Consider the following 22,245-nt stretch of genomic DNA (forward strand, 5'->3'; position numbering starts at 1 on the left):
TACATTAAGTTACAATTCGTTTAGTAAAAGTTGTCTTCTTCTTCTTCTTCTTCTTCTTCTTCTTCTTCTTCTTCGATATGCAATAATCTCGATTTTTCCCGTTTCAATAGGAACTTAATTGATCACTTTCAAAAAATTACATCTTACAGCATTTCCTAAAGCATGTCTCAGGAAACTATGCGTACGTTTCATCCTCGTTTAAAAGCTATTACATTTATTCTGAACAAAATCTCTCTCTCTCTCTCTCTCTCTCTCTCTCTCTCTCTCTCTCTCTCTCTCTCTCTCTCTCTCTCTCTTTACCCCAAAGAAGGCACATTGCCACTTTGGTGTAGGGGGCTGCTATCAGGGGAAACAACTACTGGAGTACTATGTTGGGATTTGGGCAGCAAGATGTCGGTTCACGTTACACTTGAACTTCGGCATGTCAGTACACATGGGGAAGCAGGAACCTGGAATGGAATTCCAGAGTCTAGCGGTTCTGGGGAAGAAATTACTGGAGTAGAAAGATCTTTTACATCTAGGGATCTCTACTGTGTGAGGGTGGGATTTAGCTGCCTGTCGGGTTTGTCGAGGGTGTCTACGTCGTGGGGGCACAAGTGTCTGCAGTTCGCCAGAGCATTCACCATTAAAATACTTTTAGAACAGGCAGAGGGATGCAACATTTCGTCGATGGGACAGAGGCTGAAGCTTAGATGCCAGTTCAGGGCCTATCAGATTAGCGACTCTCTTTTGAACCTTGTCTAGGAGCGAGAGACTAGTAGCAGATGCACCAGCCCAAATGTGACAGCAATACTCCATACATGGGCGAATGGTGGCCTTATAGAGTTACAGGATACTTTCAGGTGTTAGTAGTTTTCTAGCACGGTAGAGAGAGCCTATCTTCTTTGCAGCGGCCCTGGTAATGCTTTCAATGTAATTGTTCCAACTCATGTTTCCTGTGAACGTTAGGCCAAGGAGTTTGAAAGATGAACTCTCAGATAAAGAGTCACTGGCCATTGCTATTGGTGACAGAGAAGTTTTCTTGTAATTATTGAAGGAAACCAGTTTAGTCTTGGCAGCATTGAATGTGACCATCCATTTTTGTCCCAATTCCACTACAGATTGGAGGTCATTCTCTAGTGTTTTTACCATTTCTTTAGATATGTGTTCATTTGTTTTCTTGTCACACCTGTTATAGAGTGTGGTGTCATCAGAATATATACCCATCTCAGAGGCAATTTTGTCGGGGAGGTCATTAATGAATATTAGGAACAATAGAGGTCCAAGGATAGACCCCTGAGGCACTCCCGCATTTATATCATATTGTTTAGATGTACGACCGTCGAGGAAAACCTGGATTTTTCTCTTATCTAAGAAGGATTTAATTATGTTAAGTATTCTACCAGTGATACCGGATGATCTAATTTTCCTGAGGAGACCCTCATGCCATACCCTGTGAAAAGCCTTAGATATATCTAGAGCTACCGCTCTGCCGTCCCCCGCTTGATCCAGTGAATGGTATATACGTTCAGAGATTACAGTGAGGATGTCTGCTGTGGAACGGGCTTGTCTAAATCCATATTGTTTGTCAGTCAGAAATTTAGCATCTGTAAGGTGATGGACTAGAGCATGGTTAATAATCTCTCTCTCTCTCTCTCTCTCTCTCTCTCTCTCTCTCTCTCTCTCTCTCTCTCTCTCTCTCTCTCTCAACTATGTATTCCCACGAAGCTGGTAACAAAAACTTTCACTCTCTATCCATTAAGGGTAATCTCCAAAAGTACAGTTAGGGCTTACAACATGGCCGCCAGAAGAGTCAACAAAAAACTGCGAATAAAATATATAAAACTCGTAATTTCTGTTTTTAAAGTGGGTTGTCAATTTTCTTTATGAAATATACTTCCAAAATAAACTATTACAGTCGTTTAAAACATAATAGAAGTATTATTTTTTATTTTTTAAAAACAATGTTTACAAAATGTCTACGCACGTTCGTAGACATTTTGTAAACATTGTTTTTAAAAAATAAAAAATAATACTTCTATTATGTTTTAAACGACTGTAATAGTTTATTTTGGAAGTATATTTCATAAAGAAAATTGACAACCCACTTTAAAAACAGAAATTACGAGTTTTATATATTTTATTCGCAGTTTTTTGTTGACTCTTCTGGCGGCCATGTTGTAAGCCCTAACGGTATTTTTGGAGATTACCCCATTAAGTTCCCCTAATCGCCTCACGTCACCACCACATGATCTGCAATCATTTCTTCTTACAGTACTGCTTCTTCTCAGATCTACGGATGCCCATATCTGTTATAAATGATCTAGAGATTCCATTAGACAATTACATCATTGCCATACATGCATTTACTGCATTAAACAGACGATTCATGTTAAGTACAATTTTTTCAACTAGTTCGTTATATATTTTGTTTGCGATTTCGTTGCCGTTAACTATATTACATGATTGCGAAGCTTGAAAACAGAATTAAGTGTAAAAATCTAAAGAAAAGGAAGAACTAAGTTAATAAGACTTTACAGTTTAATTAGTTGTCTGGTGAGATACTAAGCAAAAGAAACAATGTCACATAATTGTTGAATTTGTAACAATCAGTCGCAGACGGAATTGGCAAGTTCGCAAATGAGAAAATTTGATCGTGAATCAGCCGACTACGATTATTCGTTTGTGTCGATCCAGTTAACATTAAATTTGGGGGAATCTTTTTTTCTTTTTTTTTTTTTTTTTTTCCTTCTTGGTCGCCCGGTAAAAGGAAGGTGAACCTGTAAATTCACCCTTGCCCGTTCCTCCATTCGTTCGTCCGCACTTTTCTCAATAACTACGCCTTGGAATTTTTTGAAATTTTGCACAAACATTAAACATAATATGAGTAAAAAAGTAACAGAACGGATTTTCCGGGAAAACTCCAGCTGCCTCCTTAGGGGTACCCTTCGGGTTAAAATGGCAAAAATTGGCACTTTTGTGCTTATTAAAAAAACAATTTATGCCTTGGTTTTTATAAAACTTTCTAAAGCGTTGTAACTAACTGATTTCTATATAATTGTGTTTTTCTATACTTCGCAATAACTCTTGGGTGTGCCCCAGGGGCTCTTTTAGGGCTAATAAAAAGCACTCCATTTTTGGGACTATTTTACCATATTTGTCCAAAACTTTCTGTGTACGTCTATTTAGCAGTTTTGCATGGTGCAGAACTCAAATGTTAATATATCAAGGCCTTTAGGACTTTTGGGACTAAATGGGGGGGGGGGGCAAATGATGGACTTAGTCATTTCTTTTTTTGCATGGTGCAGAACTCAAATTTACATATATTAAAGCCTAAAACTGCACCGTTTGTTCATTTTCACCAGGATTTGACGTCCCTTGGGGACTTTTGGGGCTAATTGGGGGGGGGTGCTTAACTTAGTCATTTGTTTTATGCCTCATTCACTGTGCAATCACGGGGTACCACGCATGTTTTATTTGTTTCCTTTTAATTCCGCTCGGCAGTATTTCTAAACAACTTTTATTGTATAAAACATGGTTTACGGAACGGGAACAAAATTATCTACTCCGGAGGTTTAAATAAAGGATTCAGTTCACACTTATGTATAGATACCCGAGTTTGAAAAGAGCCATCTGATGAAGGTCGGAAGTTATATCGGTTGAAATTGTGTGAAAATACCAATTAAGATGAGAATAGTAGTCCGAATAATCCAACTAATACAAAAAAAAAAAAAAAAATACAGGTAAATTTCTTATCTTTAAAATGACGGTTTTTAAAGGTTTCCGGGTATGCTGAAAACGAATATCCCATTTAAATTTGGGCAACCAAGTTATTTTCTGGAAATTAAATATTATTAATTAATTATTAAATGTAATCCATTATATTTTCACTGCTGGCCATGTTTTTCCCAAACTGAAAAGTACGAATACGTATGCGTGTTACAAAACACTTCTCCTCCTCCTCATGTTAAGAATGTCGAGCGCCACTGATATTTATTAAGTAATATACTGGAAAAAATGTCTTCATATCCAGATAGCATAGATGAAAACCTAAAAAAATCTATAAAAATCGTCATTTTAAAGGTGAGTTTTAAGGTGGAAAGAAAATAAAAATTTACCAAAACACATAAATAAAATGAAAATATAATTCTCGTAGGCTGTCCGTTCGTTTCATATTTTTTTTTTCTTGGAAACTACAGGGCCGATCTGGTTGAAATTTTGTATGGATCTTTGTTATGATAACGTGCAGCGAACTACGTCATACACACACACACACACACACACACACACACACACACATACCTATACATATACATTACTGACTAAACAGTTTTCCAACGAATGATAAAAATTTAAAATAAATAAGTTTTTTTATATAGTTTTACAAGTTAAAAAACATATATATATATATATATATATATATATATATATATGTATGTATATATAATTCGAGGTTGTTATTTTCCAGAGGTAAAGTAACCAATGAACTATAACGAAGTTAATACGAGAGTGCTCAATACCGAAGTAGAGCAAGGTATACTTTTTATTTGTTTTAACAGAAGCAGTAATTGCTACACAGTCATGAGCATGTTTTGGCCAGCTAGTTTTTAGTAACTAGGGGAAAGCAAAGTTTGCAATGGAAATATCAGGTCATCTAAGTCACCGGGAGTTAATATCGAGAGGTTTCGGTTATATTTGTTTAAAAAAAAAAAGGAGAAAGAAGATTTGGTTGGTTGGAAACAAGACAAAAAGGGGTGTGGATTAGGGTTGGTGTTGAGGTATAGGAATAAAGTAGAAAGGATGGGCGGTTAAAAAGCTGAGATAGGAGATAGTGAAAGGCTGGAATGGAAACGGTATATGTTGGCGTGCTTTATGTCCGCCTCGAATCTTAAACATACAAGTGCGTATAGGATCAATTAGAGTGCGAATTTTATAAACTTTTTTTTTGGAATATCTATGTGAAAAAGGTTTTAGATTAAACCGAAAACATTCCTTTATAAAATGCTTCTAATATGACCCGAAATTGCTATGATCAAAAAGTATACATCTAACGTTCCTTCCTGCCCTATCCCGCTTCACCACTATCAACCCCACATAGATCTGTAAAGAGATAGGGAAGAAGTACACATCTAACGTTCCTTCCTGCCCTATCCCGCTTCACCACTATCAACCCCACATAGATCTGTAAAGAGATAGGGAAGAAAAAGAAAGAGACATAAGGAAGAAAAAGAAAAAAAATTAGAGAAAAGGGGGAAAAGAAAAAGAGAACTGGGAGAAAAAAGAAAGAAAGGAAAAAAGGAAAAAACATAATTAATTTGGTGGTGATTTAAAACATTTCTTTCCACTTGCTACCCGTCTCTCATCCCCCTCTACTACACCCACCCTCAATCACATCCATCCATTATCACAGTCTTTACTTTTTTATTTATTAAATTTTTATTTATTTATTTGCTACTTGTAGCCTTAAAAGTTGTATTCTCAAAATGTATATAATTATTAAAACCTCCATGCTTAGATATAATTATTTGTTGTTTGAGGTAATAATAATTAAAGATAAAAGGTAACAGGGCATACATCCGGTGAGTTACTTTAGTATTGGTGATAATTTATAATAATAATTCTTTTCATTGATAATTATATTTATTTCTTGATAATTATATTTATTGTATATGGCATAATCACGTTGACACACTGGTTCTCGCGGGATCACGAAGTTAAGCAATCTTGGACCTGGTCAAAAATTGGTGACTATTTGGGACTTCCAGGTGCTGTATGGGCTTTCCACTTATCTTGGCATTGTTTTCAGTCGTCCTGGACTTCTCCTTGCAACTGGACTCAAACAGTGCCGATTCATGAGAGGTGTGGTTAGGGATTGTGCAACCCTTGCCTCAATTACATGCGCAGCTACCCCTACAGGAGGTATCCTTTGTCTTTCGAGACTGAACGGAGGCATCGAATATATATTATTTGTGTCTAGTTAGCCATAACAACCGATCTGGAGGTACTTACGTATAATATATATATATATATATATATATATATATATATATATATATATATATATATATATATATATATACGCACACATATATATGTATCTATGCATATATTTACACACACATATATACATATGTATATATAAACACACACACACACATATATATATATATATATATATATATATATATATATATATATATATATAATCATAAGGAGTAAATTCAAATAAACGTATTACATAGTTAGTCTCTAAGTTTATGCTATATAACGGTGCATATTCTTTACGGTTTAAATTTATAATGTACCTGCTGCTTGTGAGATCTTAAAACTAGTCCAAGCTTAGGGTTGGCAATTTAGAAGTTATGGTTAAAGCATTTCAATATAGTAGAAAAAACGACCATACCCAACTATTTCTCTGCATATTCCGAATATTCAACTATTTTCCCCAATTCATCCACTTTAAGATTGGTACTTGGCATATTCATGTATGTTATATCCCCTATTAATTCTCCCTCAAACTTTATTAATGATGTTTACCCGCAATAGAAATATTCAACAAAATTAAGCTTATACACGTGTGTGTTGTTGTCTATGTCTGAACTCTGATACTAGAGAAGTGCTATTACATTTGGTACAACTTAACCCAAACAATAGCAGAACACAATTATAAATAAGCATAAACTTAAACTATAATTGTTAACTTTTGTTCTCATTAAAATCGACATTTATATATATATATGTGTGTGTGTGTGTGTGTGTGTGTGTGTGTGTGTGTGTGTGTGTGTGTGAAAAATTGTCGATTTTTTTTGTCTTTTTTTTCTTAATTTAGCTTTTTTCCACAATCGAGTTTTAAATTTCTTCCATTTTTTTTTACGCACATCTTATCTTTCTTTTAATAATATTATTGGAATTCATTCCCTTTTCCTTGTACCTATTTGTGAATTATGTCACGAATTTCTGTCTTTTGGATTATTTTGGACCATCTTCCAATTACGCGATTCCCTTGGATTTTACTTGTGCGAATGGAAATTTAACTAACTTTCTTGGATTCTGCATTTTTGGATTTTACCATCATTTGATATTTTACCCTTCACCAAACTATCCATTCACGTGAAATCACATTTTTCTTCACCCTATTCCCTCTGCTTCACTTTTTTGTTATCAAGTAAGATCTTTGACTTACTTGTAGTTTCATCAAATACTTTTGCAAGCAAAATCCGATCCTCATTTTGCTAAATCCTACCCTCTGATGAGAAGGAAAGTATTTCTTCAAAACTCCGTGGATTAAGGACTATCCACTTACTTAGTGTTTCCTTTTCAAAATAAATATGTTTTTAACTCTTTTTCAAAGTGTTTTTTAACATGTTTTAATAACTACTGCTCTTATATATATATATATATATATATATATATATATATACACTTTATGTGTTTTTGTGTTTTGGGGAGCCAATATAATATAGGGATTGTGTGGTGGTATTCTATGTAAGCTGTCCATTTTTTTATCGTTTTTGATAAGTTTTTTTTTAATATATTTATTGAAGGTTTCAGCATCTCTATGTATAGATTTTAAGTCTGTTTGAGCATATATATCTTCGTCTGATAGTAGTGTGTGCATTTTCTCTAAATATATATTTTTTATCTATGATTACTATTCCGCCCCCTTTATCTGCTTGTGAAATGATGATGTCTTTATTTTTTGTTAAAGTTTTTAAGGTATCAATATATCTCTTTGGTAGTGCTGATTCTTGAGGTTGGGTAGTTGTTAATGATATTATCCCTTATATGAAGACTATATATATATATATATATATATATATATATATATATATATATATATATATATATATATATATATATATATATATATATATATAAGGAATAATGAAGACAAAGGGAATGGAGTGTTTACCTGATACAAGCAAGGGTAAACTTCAATCTAATATAACCAGTATGTTATATTATTATTATAATATATCAATCTAATATAACCAGTATGTTATATTATTATTATAATATATCAATCTAATATAACCATTATGTTATATTATTATAATATATCAATCTAATATAACCAGTATGTTATATTATTATTATAATATATCAATCTAATATAACCAGTATGTTATATTATTATAATATATCAATCTAATATAACCAGTATGTTATATTATTATTATAATATATCAATCTAATATAACCAGTATCTTATATTATTATTATAATATATCAATCTAATATAACCAGTATGTTATATTATTATAATATATCAATCTAATATAACCAGTATATTATTATTATAATATATCAATCTAATATAACCAGTATGTTATATTATTATTATAATATATCAATCTAATATAACCAGTATGTTATATTATTATTATAATATATCAATCTAATATAACCAGTATGTTATATTATTATAATATATCAATCTAATATAACCAGTATATTATTATTATAATATATCAATCTAATATAACCAGTATGTTATATTATTATTATAATATATCAATCTAATATAACCAGTATGTTATATTATTATTATAATATATCAATCTAATATAACCAGTATGTTATATTATTATTATAATATATCAATCTAATATAACCAGTATGTTATATTATTATAATATATCAATCTAATATAACCAGCATGTTATATTATTATTATAATATATCAATCTAATATAACCAGTATGTTATATTATTATTATAATATATCAATCTAATATAACCAGTATGTTATATTATTATTATAATATATCAATCTAATATAACCAGTATGTTATATTATTATAATATATCAATCTAATATAACCAGTATGTTATATTATTATTATAATATATCAATCTAATATAATCAGTATGTTATATTATTATTATAATATATCAATCTAATATAACCAGTATGTTATATTATTATTATAATATATCAATCTAATATAACCAGTATGTTATATTATTATAATATATCAATCTAATATAACCAGTATATTATTATTATAATATATCAATCTAATATAACCAGTATATTATTATTATAATATATCAATCTAATATAACTAGTATGTTATATTATTATTATAATATATCAATCTAATATAACTAGTATGTTATATTATTATTATAATATATCAATCTAATATAACTAGTATGTTATATTATTATTATAATATATCAATCTAATATAACCAGTATGTTATATTATTATTATAATATATCAATCTAATATAACCAGTATGTTATATTATTATTATAATATATCAATCTAATATAACCAGTATGTTATATTACTATTATAATATATTATATTATTATATATTGATATTTTATATTTTAATCCCAACCAAATAAAAAAAAAGTTCAATATAAACACAATATAGAGTAAAGCATTTTATGAGAGAAAAGAAATTAAAACTGTTAGTTAAAATTTACAATTAACAAGTTATTGTTCGACTGAATACTCCAAAAAAAAAAAATTCAAAGTTCTTATTCCATGGAGTTTCAAAGAATGCTATTCTTGCTATTCTTCTCATCGGAGGACAGAAAGAAGTCAGCAAATTATACTTTGCTGACATCTTAATTTAAGAAGCTCAATATGATTACAGAGCATATAAAAACAAATTACGATAATCTATATTCCAAATTTTATGATGTTGGCGATCTTACAACTTATTCTTTTAATTCCGTTGACATTTACAATTCCTGGCAGTAACTGTTTCGTAGCGCAAAATCATTCATTTAAATATTATATCAATCAATGAATCTATTTTGCCCTTAACTCATCAGAAGAAGTAGCAACTGTCAACCCACGAAAAATAAAATAAAATGCATTTGCACATAAATACAAAATTCGAAAATTCGAATAGAAGTTTAAATTACCTCATTAACTTACATTACGCCATTTTGAACTTAGAAACAAAGTCACTAACATTTAAATATTCATGTTAAGATATTTTATTAATTTTGATGTATATTACTGAAAATATTCTATTTAGTATTTAATTAATTTATTATTTATCATTAATCTATTTATATTTACTTAGATGCTATTAATAATTATATATATATATATATATATAATATAAAGCTGAACGTCTGTGTGTGTGTGTGTGTGTGTGTGTGTGTGTGTGTGTGTGTGTGTGTGTGTGTGTGTGTGTGCGTGCGTGCGTGCGTGCGTGCGTGTGTGTGGTCACGAATAGGCTCCTATATGGTTGACTATTTTAAAAAACTGATTACATATAATGATACAAGATGTATCGAGGATCAGGAATGGGTATGTTTGATCTGGCAGAACGGTGGTTCATAAAAATTGTGGGGTCTGCTTTCGCGCCTGACCCCCAAAGTATGGAAATAAAAAATGAAAAAAAAATCGTTTACAAGGGTTTTTTTTTATATAGATGTACATAAGAATACTTTGATAAGTATGTTTCAACTTAAATAGGGATGGTATAATAAAATTGTGGGGTCTGCATTCGCGTCTGTACTCCATGGAAATATGGCACAAACTTGAACAAAGACTTTTCGTATCTATTTGCGTCAGTATACTTTGATAATTATGTCTCAGTTTGAAGAAATATGGTATAATAAAATTATTTGGCGTTCGTTCGCGCCTGACCTCCATAGAATGTAAATATGTCACAAAGTTTAACAAGGTTTTTTAAAAGGGGTGAGGGTCCACAATAACACCTTAACTTTAATCTTAATTCACGTTAGCTTTTATTTATTTTTTTGAGTTGGATCATATTGTGTCGAATAAATTCACCTCATAAATTCACGTTTTATTAAAGTGAAAGCCAAAAAAAAAAAGTCAGAACTTTAGACAATTCTCGACACAAATTTTGCACAACTCTGGTTTTTTCCTTCTCCACTTGCACGTGGCACTCTTTCGAAAATAGATAAATAAATAAATAATAAAAAATAAGAACGTTACTTGTTATCGTGTCAAAAGAAGGAAAAAATCCTGCTCACGTAATTACGTGTCTTTTTAAAAACATTTACATAACCTTTTTATTTTTATTTATATATCTGTTTAAGCTTTTTTTGTCAGTGTACTAAAAGGAATTCAGTTGATTACAACCCTTCCTGCGTGTTCTTTATATTACAATAGTACAACCCTCAATCCGACGGCGCAATACTACACTGTTCAATACTGTAAAACTGAAACGAAGCTGTTCTGTTTGAAAAGGGCGCCATTTTCTTCTTATTCATATCTATATCGATTCTTTGCTTTAAAAACTTAAAGTAATTATGTGTTTACTTTTTTAATACCTCATTTTGCTGTTTCGGATTATTTCACTAAAGTAAGTAAAGCTACATTACTTTTCAAAAATGTTTTTGTTTCTTTGCTTTTCGATATTTCGTCGATATTATTTAGTAAGAGTGTTTAGCAGAAAAGCCAACAAACGACTACCAGAAAAAATAAATATACAAGAAATAAATGTTACTATAGTCAATAAAAGTTCAGTTCATGTTTTTTTTTGTTTTGTTTTGAAATAGTTTTTAATGCTCTTTACTTGAAATAATTTCAGCGAACCGAAATTAAAACGAAATTAAATGAAATTCTCTTGGCCTTCGGGTCAAGATCAAAGTGTAATATCTGTTCTTCAGATGCCGCACTTCAATTTCTTGTTCTCTGTCAGTGGAGGAGAAATCCTTCACGACTGAGACAATTTTTATTTTTGTTCCTTTTCTCCACATTAAAAAAACGACCCTGGTGTCTAACTCTGTCCCGTGGGAAGATATTGTAAATAGGAACTACTTAAATGAAGTTTTATATAAACTACACATGCCATAATCGAATATTCCTCAAGCACAAAATAACGGAAAACATTAAAATATGTTCATAAATATTTCTTACATTGACGGAACTCTCTTAAATTGTTAACACAGAATGCTCAGGTGCCCCTCCTTCAAATTGAAAACGGGGCTCTCCATTTCAAAGTCGCTGCCATTTTGATTTTTTTAAAACCGGTTCGTGAATTAAAAAAAAAAAAAAAAATTTACAAACTACTTAAAAATACAAACCAATGAACTTTTCTACCATAAAAGTAACTTTTATTGACTATGGTAACATTTATTTCTTGTATATTTATATTATTATATAACATTCTCTCTCTGTAAGGAAACATCATTTTGTTGGTCACTCTTGGCTACGAATGGAAACAAAGTTGATATAAACAAATATATTTTCGCGAAAATTATCTTTACTTTCATCATATTTTGCTTAGGGTAAAATTTTTGAGTATCAAAACCTATCTCTTTACAACCCCCTCCTTTTCATAACCTATCATACTTTAATCAATCACAGTCCATTTCCTGTAGGCTGTTTTTGAACCCAGTCAACGAGAACGACTGGTACTTCTTATAGTATATATATATATATATATATATATATATATATATATATATATATATATATATATATATATATATCCTTTCAGTCACGAAAAATAATGGATATCCGATTAATTGTTACAACTTGCCCCAGCGTATTATAACACCTCACCCTCCCCAAGTTAAAAACGGCTTTCGGAATAAACACCATCCCCCACCTCCCTATGTTAAGAACGGCTTTCGAGCCGTTTTTAACATGGGGGGGGGATGTTTATAATACGCTGGGGCAAGCCGAAAAAATTAACCGGGTATCATTTGTAAGGATGTCTGACAAAGTGAACCTTGAACTGGTATTGCTTGAGTCTAGTGTCAACAAGTTCGGAACCACTGGCTGGAGACAATGCTAAGAAGAGAAATAGGATTTTCGTTCTTCAGTCACACTGGAGTTTAAAATAGCTTTTATTTTATTTTATTTTTTTTGTCATGCTTAAGTTTAAAATCAAAATTTCATCCTCAAACGCATAACTTGACACAAATTCGGTTTATTAATGTAGTGAAAATGAATCCAAAAGAATGCCGCTATTGCCGCTCACCAAAAATGGCAGTAGGGATTCTAACAAAACGTAAGTATGGTTTCAGTCTAGAAGGATCTAGCAGTCCTTCCTTCTCCCCTGACCGAGAAAAGAACAGATTTGTTTAATGTTTACCTATCCCTCCTATAGCGGCTAAGTTAGACATAAGGTTAGTTTATAATGGGAATATACCACCACCTTCCAGTCCCACTCTAAAACAGGGATACACACAAGTTCAGCCGCCAACAACAACATAAAAAAAATAGCCTGGTGTTTCCCATGATGTGGGCGCCACACGAAAACGATCAATGAACTCCGACCTTTCTTATAAAGAAATAAAATGCATCGCCTCCGTAAGAAGAAGATAATTCCTGGGAGGTTTGAATCCTGGAATGGGACAACTAACTACTACACTAATCCGAGCCGAAAGGCCGGGCGGGCGGACAGTGAATTCAAGCCTTTTGTATTGTCAGATTATTTGGACCGTAACGAGCGATTAAAATCTCTGTCTCCCCCCCCCTCCGTCTCTATCTCTCTCTCTCTCTCTCTCTCTCTCTCTCTCTCTATATATATATATATATATATATATATATATATATATATATATATATATATATATATATATATATACACACACAGATATATTTACCCTGCCCGTTCCCTTATCAACACCTTAAAATTCGCCTCCCACTCTCTTACTATCTCTTCCACTTCCTCTCTCTCTCTCTCTCTCTCTCTCTCTCTCTCTCTCTCTCTCTCTCTCTCTCTCTCTCAGATTTAGTAAACCACCTGCTGCTACGTCGACTTCGCCTCTACCCTTACTTCCCTAGACTCCCTCGCCGTAAGAGAGACCAACCTGAATTGATCGTCGAATCTTTGGAAAACAAAGAAGGGCTCTACCACTTTCATTCTCTCTCTATCTATCTCTCTCTTCCTATCTCTCTCTCTCTGTCTCTCTCTCTCTCTCTCACACACACACACACACGCTTTCGCCCCCTCCCTCCCACAACCGCCTCTCATCCAAATTACTTCCAGGATTTACGAAAGAGGAAAAAAAAAAAAAAAGAACTGACGACACTTCTGTTAAAAGTTTAATTTTTACTTTGTTGGATTTGCTACTACTTATTCTTTCGTTCGACTCGCGTTTGTAAGTATTTCATTTAAGTATTTCTTCTGTTTGTTTTTCCGCATTTTCCATGTGGCGCCCGAGTCGTGTTTATTGTTAAACGTTATGTGTTGATTTGTGTGTGTATAAAATGCCGGACGGAACAGATTCACTAACAAAGTAATGAGTTTTCAGTATTGAATTATTTATTTTGCTTCGCTTTCTCAATGGTGGCTATCAAACGTGTGTGTGTGTGTGTGTGTGTGTGTGTGTGTGTGTGTGTGTGTGTGCGTGTACGTATGTATATGCGTGTGTGTGTGCGTGTACGTATGTATATGCGTGTGTACACACAGACAAGTAATCAAACACACATATTATATACATATTACATACTGACAAGTACAGATACATATGCATGTACACATATATACATACACACAGGTACACATATGTATATATACGCACATATGCGTATACAAACGTGTTAATGCATATGCTCAATATTGTACATATAATATTGCACTTATATATATATATATACATGAATATATATATATATATATATATATATATATATATATATATATACTTTTATATGCGTATATGTCTACTTGTGTATGTGCATATATTATAATAACAACAGTTTGCTCCTCTTAATAGTGTTGAGCTTTTCTTTTCTTGATAAGTTTTGCTTTGTTAAAGATTTACTTTTTGCTAACTGAATTGTATTACACACACACACACACACACACACATATATATTACTATTTCATTAAGATAATTTTATGCGTAAAATTTCAGTATTTACTTAAACAGTGATCAATACATAAGTAGAGCTAGGTAGTAAGTTATGAAAATATATGTGGCAATTAAGCTACACAGAATATTCCGCGTTTCATAAGCCTGGTGAATTCTCACGAGGATGAAACGCGGAATATTCTGTGTAGCATAATTGCCATATATATTTTCATAATTTACTATATATATGAGGCGTTATGTATATGTGTACTTATTTGTTGGTGTATATAACATTTGATGTCTGACATCCATTGGTGTGTGTGTGTGTGTGTGTGTGTGTGTGTGTGTGTGTGTGTGTGTGTGTGTGTGTGTGTGTGTGTATGTGTGTGTGTGCGCGCGTGCGCGTGCATGCATTTCTGTTCACGGGTGTTGCATTTTCCTTCAGTCGAAGTTATCAAAAAACTATAGGGGTCTCCTTTCTGGAGTTAACACTTGAACTCTATATGCGATACATAGATATTCGAGTGTTCCATTAATTTTTTTTTTTTTTACCTTTCAAGCATACCTTGGGAACATAATTTCCCTCTCCCCAATTCACAATTTTAATATAATATATCTTTCTTGTGGTGTCTTGGTCTTAATGGATTCCAATACATTAATTCATCTACTTTGGTAGAGTATCCAACTTCGTGTAACATCACTTGGAGGAGGAGTTGCATCATATATATATATGTATATATATATATATATATATATATATATATATATATATATATATAAAGCTGAATGTGTGTGTGTGTGTGTGTGTGTGTCTCTGGTCACGAATAGGCTCCTACATGGTTGACTATTTTAAAAAAACTGATTACATATAATGATAGACGATGTATCCAGACACAGGAATGGGTATGTTTGATCTGGCAGAACGGTGGTTCATAAAAATTGTGGGGTCTGCGTTCGCGCCTGGTCCACAAAGTATGGAAATAAAAAATTTAAAAATTAAAAAAAAACGTTTACAAGGGTTTTTGATATAGATTTACATAATAATACTTTGCAAAGTATGTTTTAACTTAAATAAGGATGGTATATAAAATTGTGGGGTCTGCGTTAACGCCTGACCTCCATAGAATAGAAATAGGCACAAACTTTAATAAAGACTTTTCATGCGTAAGTATACTTTGATAATTATGTTTCAGTTTGAATAAATATAGTATAATAAAATCATGGGGTGTTCGTTCGTGCCTGACCTCCATAGAATGGAAATATGTCACGAAGTTTAACAAGGTTTTTTTAATATATATCCACAGAATATTGTGATAAGTGTTTCAGTGTGAACATGTATGGTACAATAAATTATGGGGTGTATCTATTTTATTTTTACTTTCATCATTTTTGCTTTGGTTTTGATACCCCCAAATTCGAAGCTATCTCTTTACAACCCTTCCTTTTCATAACCTATCATACTTTCATAAATCAGAGTCCATTTTCTGTAGGCTGTTTTTGAACCCAGTCAGCGACGGGTACTTTTGCTAGTACATATATATATATATATATATATATATATATATATATATATATATATATATATATATATATATATATATATATATATTGAGTATAAAGATCAATAATTGTAAAATATAAATCAGTTTCAAAAGAATGAACAAACAAAATCAAATTGAGTGTACGATCGTTTCGGAAGCGATATTCATTTTATTAAAACTGACAATAAACATTGACAATAACTTACAAAGATTATGTTTTGGAATATAGTCTCTTCATCAGCAAAAAGAAGGGGTTGGTAAAGAGTTTAAGAGACCAAAATAAAACTAGCATTTTTGTAGTAAGTAAGATGGGTAGTCCTTATTTAGTTGCATCAGAAAAATTTTTTTTAAATTTCGTCGTAAGTTCATAAGGGGGTATGTTGTATTTTGACCACAAATGGTTGAAATAATTATTCACAGCTTATTTTTAAAAGTTAAACGATCGTACACTCAATTTGATTTCGTTTGTTCATCCTTTTGAAACTGATTGATAATTTACAATTATTAATCTTTATCCTCAACATTAATATAGCTCTAGGATAAATATACCTATTGAGCTTATTATATATCTACAGCACTATGAGCAGTGTTCTTTTAAAATTTTAATACATTAAAATAAACGTTACTCTTTAGACTCCAGGTCTAATTCCCCTTACAATATATATATATATATATATATATATATATATATATATATATATATATATATATATATATATATATATATATATATATATATATACAATTTGTTGTAACCCAACATCCGGTTTACGATTTCTGGTTGCGCATGTGTACATAAACATAAACCCATAACAGTGTAAACAAATAAACACAAATCGCTGGACCGGTTTCGTTCGAACAAACGGACGTCCTTAGAAAAGCGAATATCTTAAATATATTGAATAAAAAAACTTCAAAATATGGGAAGTAAAAGCAAAACGTGATTACAAATAGTATGTATAATCATCGACCTATTTCATATATACGATATATAATTATACTAAATAATCAACGCGACAATAAAACGTATTGTTTACTCTGTGCGTTTTCAGCGTCCCATTTTTTTCGCGTTTAAATTATCCAAATAAACAATTGTTAATACTTTCTTCTTTTTTTTTACATCATTCATTTCCGTATTACGTTTAAGTTATTTTAACGCCATTTTCTTACAAATAAATCTACTTTAACCCGTTGACAACCATAAGAGCATTTTACAACGGCGATTTACCCACCACCGCTTTTTTTTTTTTTAAATTTATTCTCCATTCTTTTAATACATCTTTCTTAAAAACATTCCTACAGTTTCTTCTACATTACCGACATAAATAAATAACTCCGAAAATATGCTTTTTTTTAAATTGCGTTACAAATAAATAATCAACGCGACAATAAAACGTATTGTTTTTCTGTATGTTTTCAGTGTTACAATTGTTTTTTTTTTGTTTGTTTTTATCGCGTTTAAATTAAAAGATATATCAAAATTTGAATTTAACTTTAAGTATTATGGTATCTGTTCGGTGAATATTTACCTATAAGTACGGCAAACCACTTATAATTCAATGGCTGTAAGTTTGATTTTTTTTTTTTTTCAAAAATAAACAATTATAAACAGAACGACTCATAGAAATCTATCTATATTTTTTTTTTTCATTTTAATATACTTTCATAGAAATGTTTCTGTTATGTCACAAAAAGCTATTTTCTTTACGTCACGTTCATACATTAATTCCATAGCTAATATAACACACTGACCGAACGGGTCGCAGATAGTCTAGTTTAGTCTAGTCTTATATATATATATATTAGTATGTTTATTTCAGGGAGGCAGTATAACACACTGACCGAACGGGTCACAGATAGTCTAGTCTAGTCTTATATATATATATATATATATATATATATATATATATATATATATATATATATATATATATATATATATATATATATATATATATATATATATATTAGTATGTTTATTTCAGGGAGGCAGTATATGTTTGTTCCTGATAAAACTATCCTTCCAGGATTATCTCCGTTTCGCTGATGGTGGGTGGGGGTGGGGTGGTATACTATCTGTTCAGTTGTCATGTTATCATCCTCCCATGTATTACCTCACCCTTGGATGAGGAGGAGCGTTCGGCATAATGGCATTCTCTTAGTCATTACTTTCTCTTTTGGGGAGGGGGGGAATCCATACTACATGTTCGTTCACCATATTTTTTAACAGTTTGCAAAAATATACACACATACGTATACATACACGGACAAGTACACATATGCATCTATATACACACACAAGTGTACATATATATGTTTATATACGCACAAGTACAATAACACAAATACTCGTTTATCTGCAACCACTATCAATAATTTCCATCACTCTTTAGCAAACATAAACGTGGATTCCATGAACAAAGTTTCTTTCTTAGAACTGCACGTCTGTGAAAATCTGTTCCGCTTACCTTCTTTCCAGCTGACTACAATATGGTCGTTTTCAAGTTCAACATAAACAAATTCTTGATGAGCTGTCCGCTTAAGTAATCCAGTTCACCAAATTTCCACTACTAACGATTGCTACGATACTGTCCCATTAGCTACTGTGCACTAATTAACCCTTATCCTCGAGTGGCCTCTGGGCCTTAATAATTGGTAACTCATTTGTAAAAAGTATATATATACGAACACAAATGTATATAGTATGTATATACGCACAACAACGTGCACTATATATATATATATATATATATATATATATATATATATATATATATATATATATATAGTGGATAATTATATTTTAAAACCAATATACACGCCGCTCCCCATTTGGGGGTACTAAACTCGCATTTAGATAAAAAAATGTACTTTCAATAAATAATTGAATTCATTCAAAACGTTTCGCAAAAAAAACAAAAACAAATAAAATAGTTGGCAATTTATAACTACAATAAATTGCGGTTTCACTTAATGCCTTGATTAGCAAATTCTAGCCTTGCTACACATATAATTTGCTGATTTCTTTATGTCCTCTGATGAGAAGAATAATAAGAATAGCATTCTTTGAAACTCCGCGGAGTAAGGACTTTGTAAATTGTTTTTTGGAGTATTCAGTCGAACAATAAATTTTGATTGTAAAGTTCAACTTACAGGTTTAATTTTCTTTCTCTTATATATATATATATATATATATATATATATATATATATATATATATATGATGATGATGATGATTGCAACGTCTTGTCAGACGAGTGCCATTCCCTCAGAGCCCAAAAATGACTTCCATCGCCACAGGACCATTTTTATAGACAAATGCCTGAGGAAGTATCTATACACAGATGATGTTATAGAGTCTTAGCTTTGTACGACAGCTAAGTCTCTCTCTCGGTTCAAAATGTTGAGATCCAGCAACAAGCAAGAGCAAGATAGCCAGCAACAAGTTAAACTGCAGACCAGCTTAATGCGGGTACTGGTCTCCCACTTTATGGTTTTTTAAATCAGAGACTTGCTTCTCCTAGAAAGGTTGTCTTCACCACGGCTTACGGGAGCCCTCTCCACCCCAGCACACACATACATACACACAAACACACACGGTGCTAGTTGGCCATTGACCCCCAAAAAGGGTTCATTCGCCCTTTGGAAGGTCTTGTTTTTAATCCTTCAGGGAGACTAGCCACCCTCCTCACTAAACAAGTCTGGTGGGGGAACCAGTTTAGTCGCCGGTGACCCGACCATGAGGTAGGTAGTACTGGGTTACATGGTACCAGTAGCATATGACATGACCTGACTAACTAACTAACTATATATATATATATATATATATATATATATATATATATATATATATATATATATATATATAAAAAACATTTTTTATCAATTTTCTTATCATCTTGTCTTAGCTGGTGACGGGACAATCGACCGGATGTCAGACATCCACCCACAATTTCATACATTCCAATCGCGAGATTTAAGTACGATTGTTTGTATTCCTTTTTAACCAGGTATATTTGCCACATAGTTTTTGACATTCTTTTTCGTGAGTCCGGATGCGTCCATAATTATTGGAATGATAGAGCTCTTCATAAGATACCAGTTTCTTTTCATATACGCAAGACCTTCGTATTTCGTTATCTTTTACCTCTCAGCCCTGTTTAACCAAGCCATATTTGGGACACTAACTTCCACTAAGTTTGCTTTTTTCGTCTTGTCGTATATCACTATGTCAGCTTTAATAGCTCCAGTTTCTGGGGAGGTAGATGTAGGGACTGCATAGTCATAGTGGATAGTCTATGACTTATTTTCAACTCCTTTTTCTGGTATATGTTCCCAGTAATTACTGCTGCATTCAATATTCAACTATTTACTGATGGTCCAGTGGAGATGTTTACAAACTCCATTGTATCACATTGAACGATAATCATTGCCCGTAAAACCTTACAACTGACTACTCACACTGTTTTCTATGTGTCTAAACGTGCACTTGTTATCATTGCTGAGACCACCATGTCTACTTTCGAATGCTTATTTGTGCATATAAATATAAGTTCAAATATATTGCCATAATCAACTTGAAACCATTATTTTTCAAAGGTGCTCGATAGAGCTTTATAAATAAAATTTATTAAATTAGAGCATATTTATAAATTTATATTTATAAATATTTATAAATTTAAATTTATAAATATGTTGATAAATTTACATTCATAAATATTTAAAAATTTATATTCATAAATATTTAAAAATGTAAATTTATAAATATTTATACATTTAAATTTGTCAATATTTATAAATATAAATTTATAAATATTGATAAGTTTACATTTATAAATATTTATAAATTCATATAAATATTTATAAATTCATCTTTATAAATATTTATAAATGTTTATTTATAAATATTTATAAATTTACATTATAAATATTTATAAATGAAATTTATTAGATTAGAGCATATTTATAAATTTAGATTTATAAATATATTTAAATTTATATCTGTAAATATATATAAATTTATATTTGTAAAAATATATAAATTTATATTTATAAATATTTATAAACTTATATTTATAAATATTTATAAATAATTTCAAATTTATATTTATAAATATTTATAAATTTATATTTATAAATATTTATAAACTTATATTTATAAATATTTATAAATTTATATTTATAAATATTTATAAATTTATATTTATAAATAATTATAAATTCATATTTACAAATATTTATAAATTTATATTTATAAATATTTATAAATTTATATTTATAAATATTTGTAAACTTATATTTATAAATATTTACAAATAAAAATAAATAAACATTAGAGCATATTTATAAATTCATATTTATAAATATTTACGAATAAAATCTATATAAACATTAGTGGATATTATCTATTCTATGTGAGTGCATGCTGTTTATCAGACCTGTAGATGTGTGCTAGCACAGAAACGCAGGTTAATTTGCGTAGGCTAATAATTTTTATATGATTTTTTATATATTATGTAGCAAATATATGCTATCTTCAGACAAATATGTTTGCAAGACTGAGAGAATGATATTATAACAAATGAAGTACATACACTGACCTCCAAAGGAAGAGGTAATGTCTGGGAGCATGGTATCATGCCAACAGAGAAGATAGTACACTGCCTACCACAATCACGACAAAAATGGAAAAGGCAATCCTGGGAGCATGGTATTGTGAGGAACGTATGTATACTATACTACCTCTACTTTGAAAGAAGAGGTAATGCCTGGGAAGAATGTATCATGACGAATGAAAATATACAACAGAATAAAATATGCATAAATTGTTTTACTGGTAATAATAGCGATAACTTGAATACCACTATCCTCGGGTGTCTTCACTGTCTGTACAGATGTTTATCACAGACTCTAACATGAAGATACTTCTATTTAGATGTAAACCCTGGCCAAATATTTAAAATAATGG

The 22,245-nt window shown here is 31.1% G+C and overlaps 1 protein-coding gene across 4 annotated transcripts in view; it reads left to right on the top strand.

Annotated features, from left to right (window-relative positions):
* Positions 1-22,245, top strand: part of LOC145246821 (pleckstrin homology domain-containing family G member 5-like) — a 1,071,747-nt gene that overhangs the window by 152,361 nt on the left and 897,141 nt on the right. For 2 of the 4 annotated variants that reach the window (XM_080108656.1, XM_080108658.1), the window contains exon 1: positions 13,722-14,040. The exons of 1 other annotated variant lie outside the window; for it this stretch is intronic. The gene's annotated coding sequence lies outside the window, so the exon portion shown is untranslated. Of the gene's footprint in view, positions 1-13,721; positions 14,041-22,245 lie in introns of those variants that run through there. One more of the 4 variants, XM_080108655.1, reaches the window with a different exon arrangement.

This window comes from Euprymna scolopes, chromosome 24 (assembly GCF_053919585.1).
Source record: "Euprymna scolopes isolate OS-2025 chromosome 24, ASM5391958v1, whole genome shotgun sequence".
Taxonomy (NCBI): Eukaryota; Metazoa; Mollusca; class Cephalopoda; order Sepiida; family Sepiolidae; genus Euprymna; species Euprymna scolopes.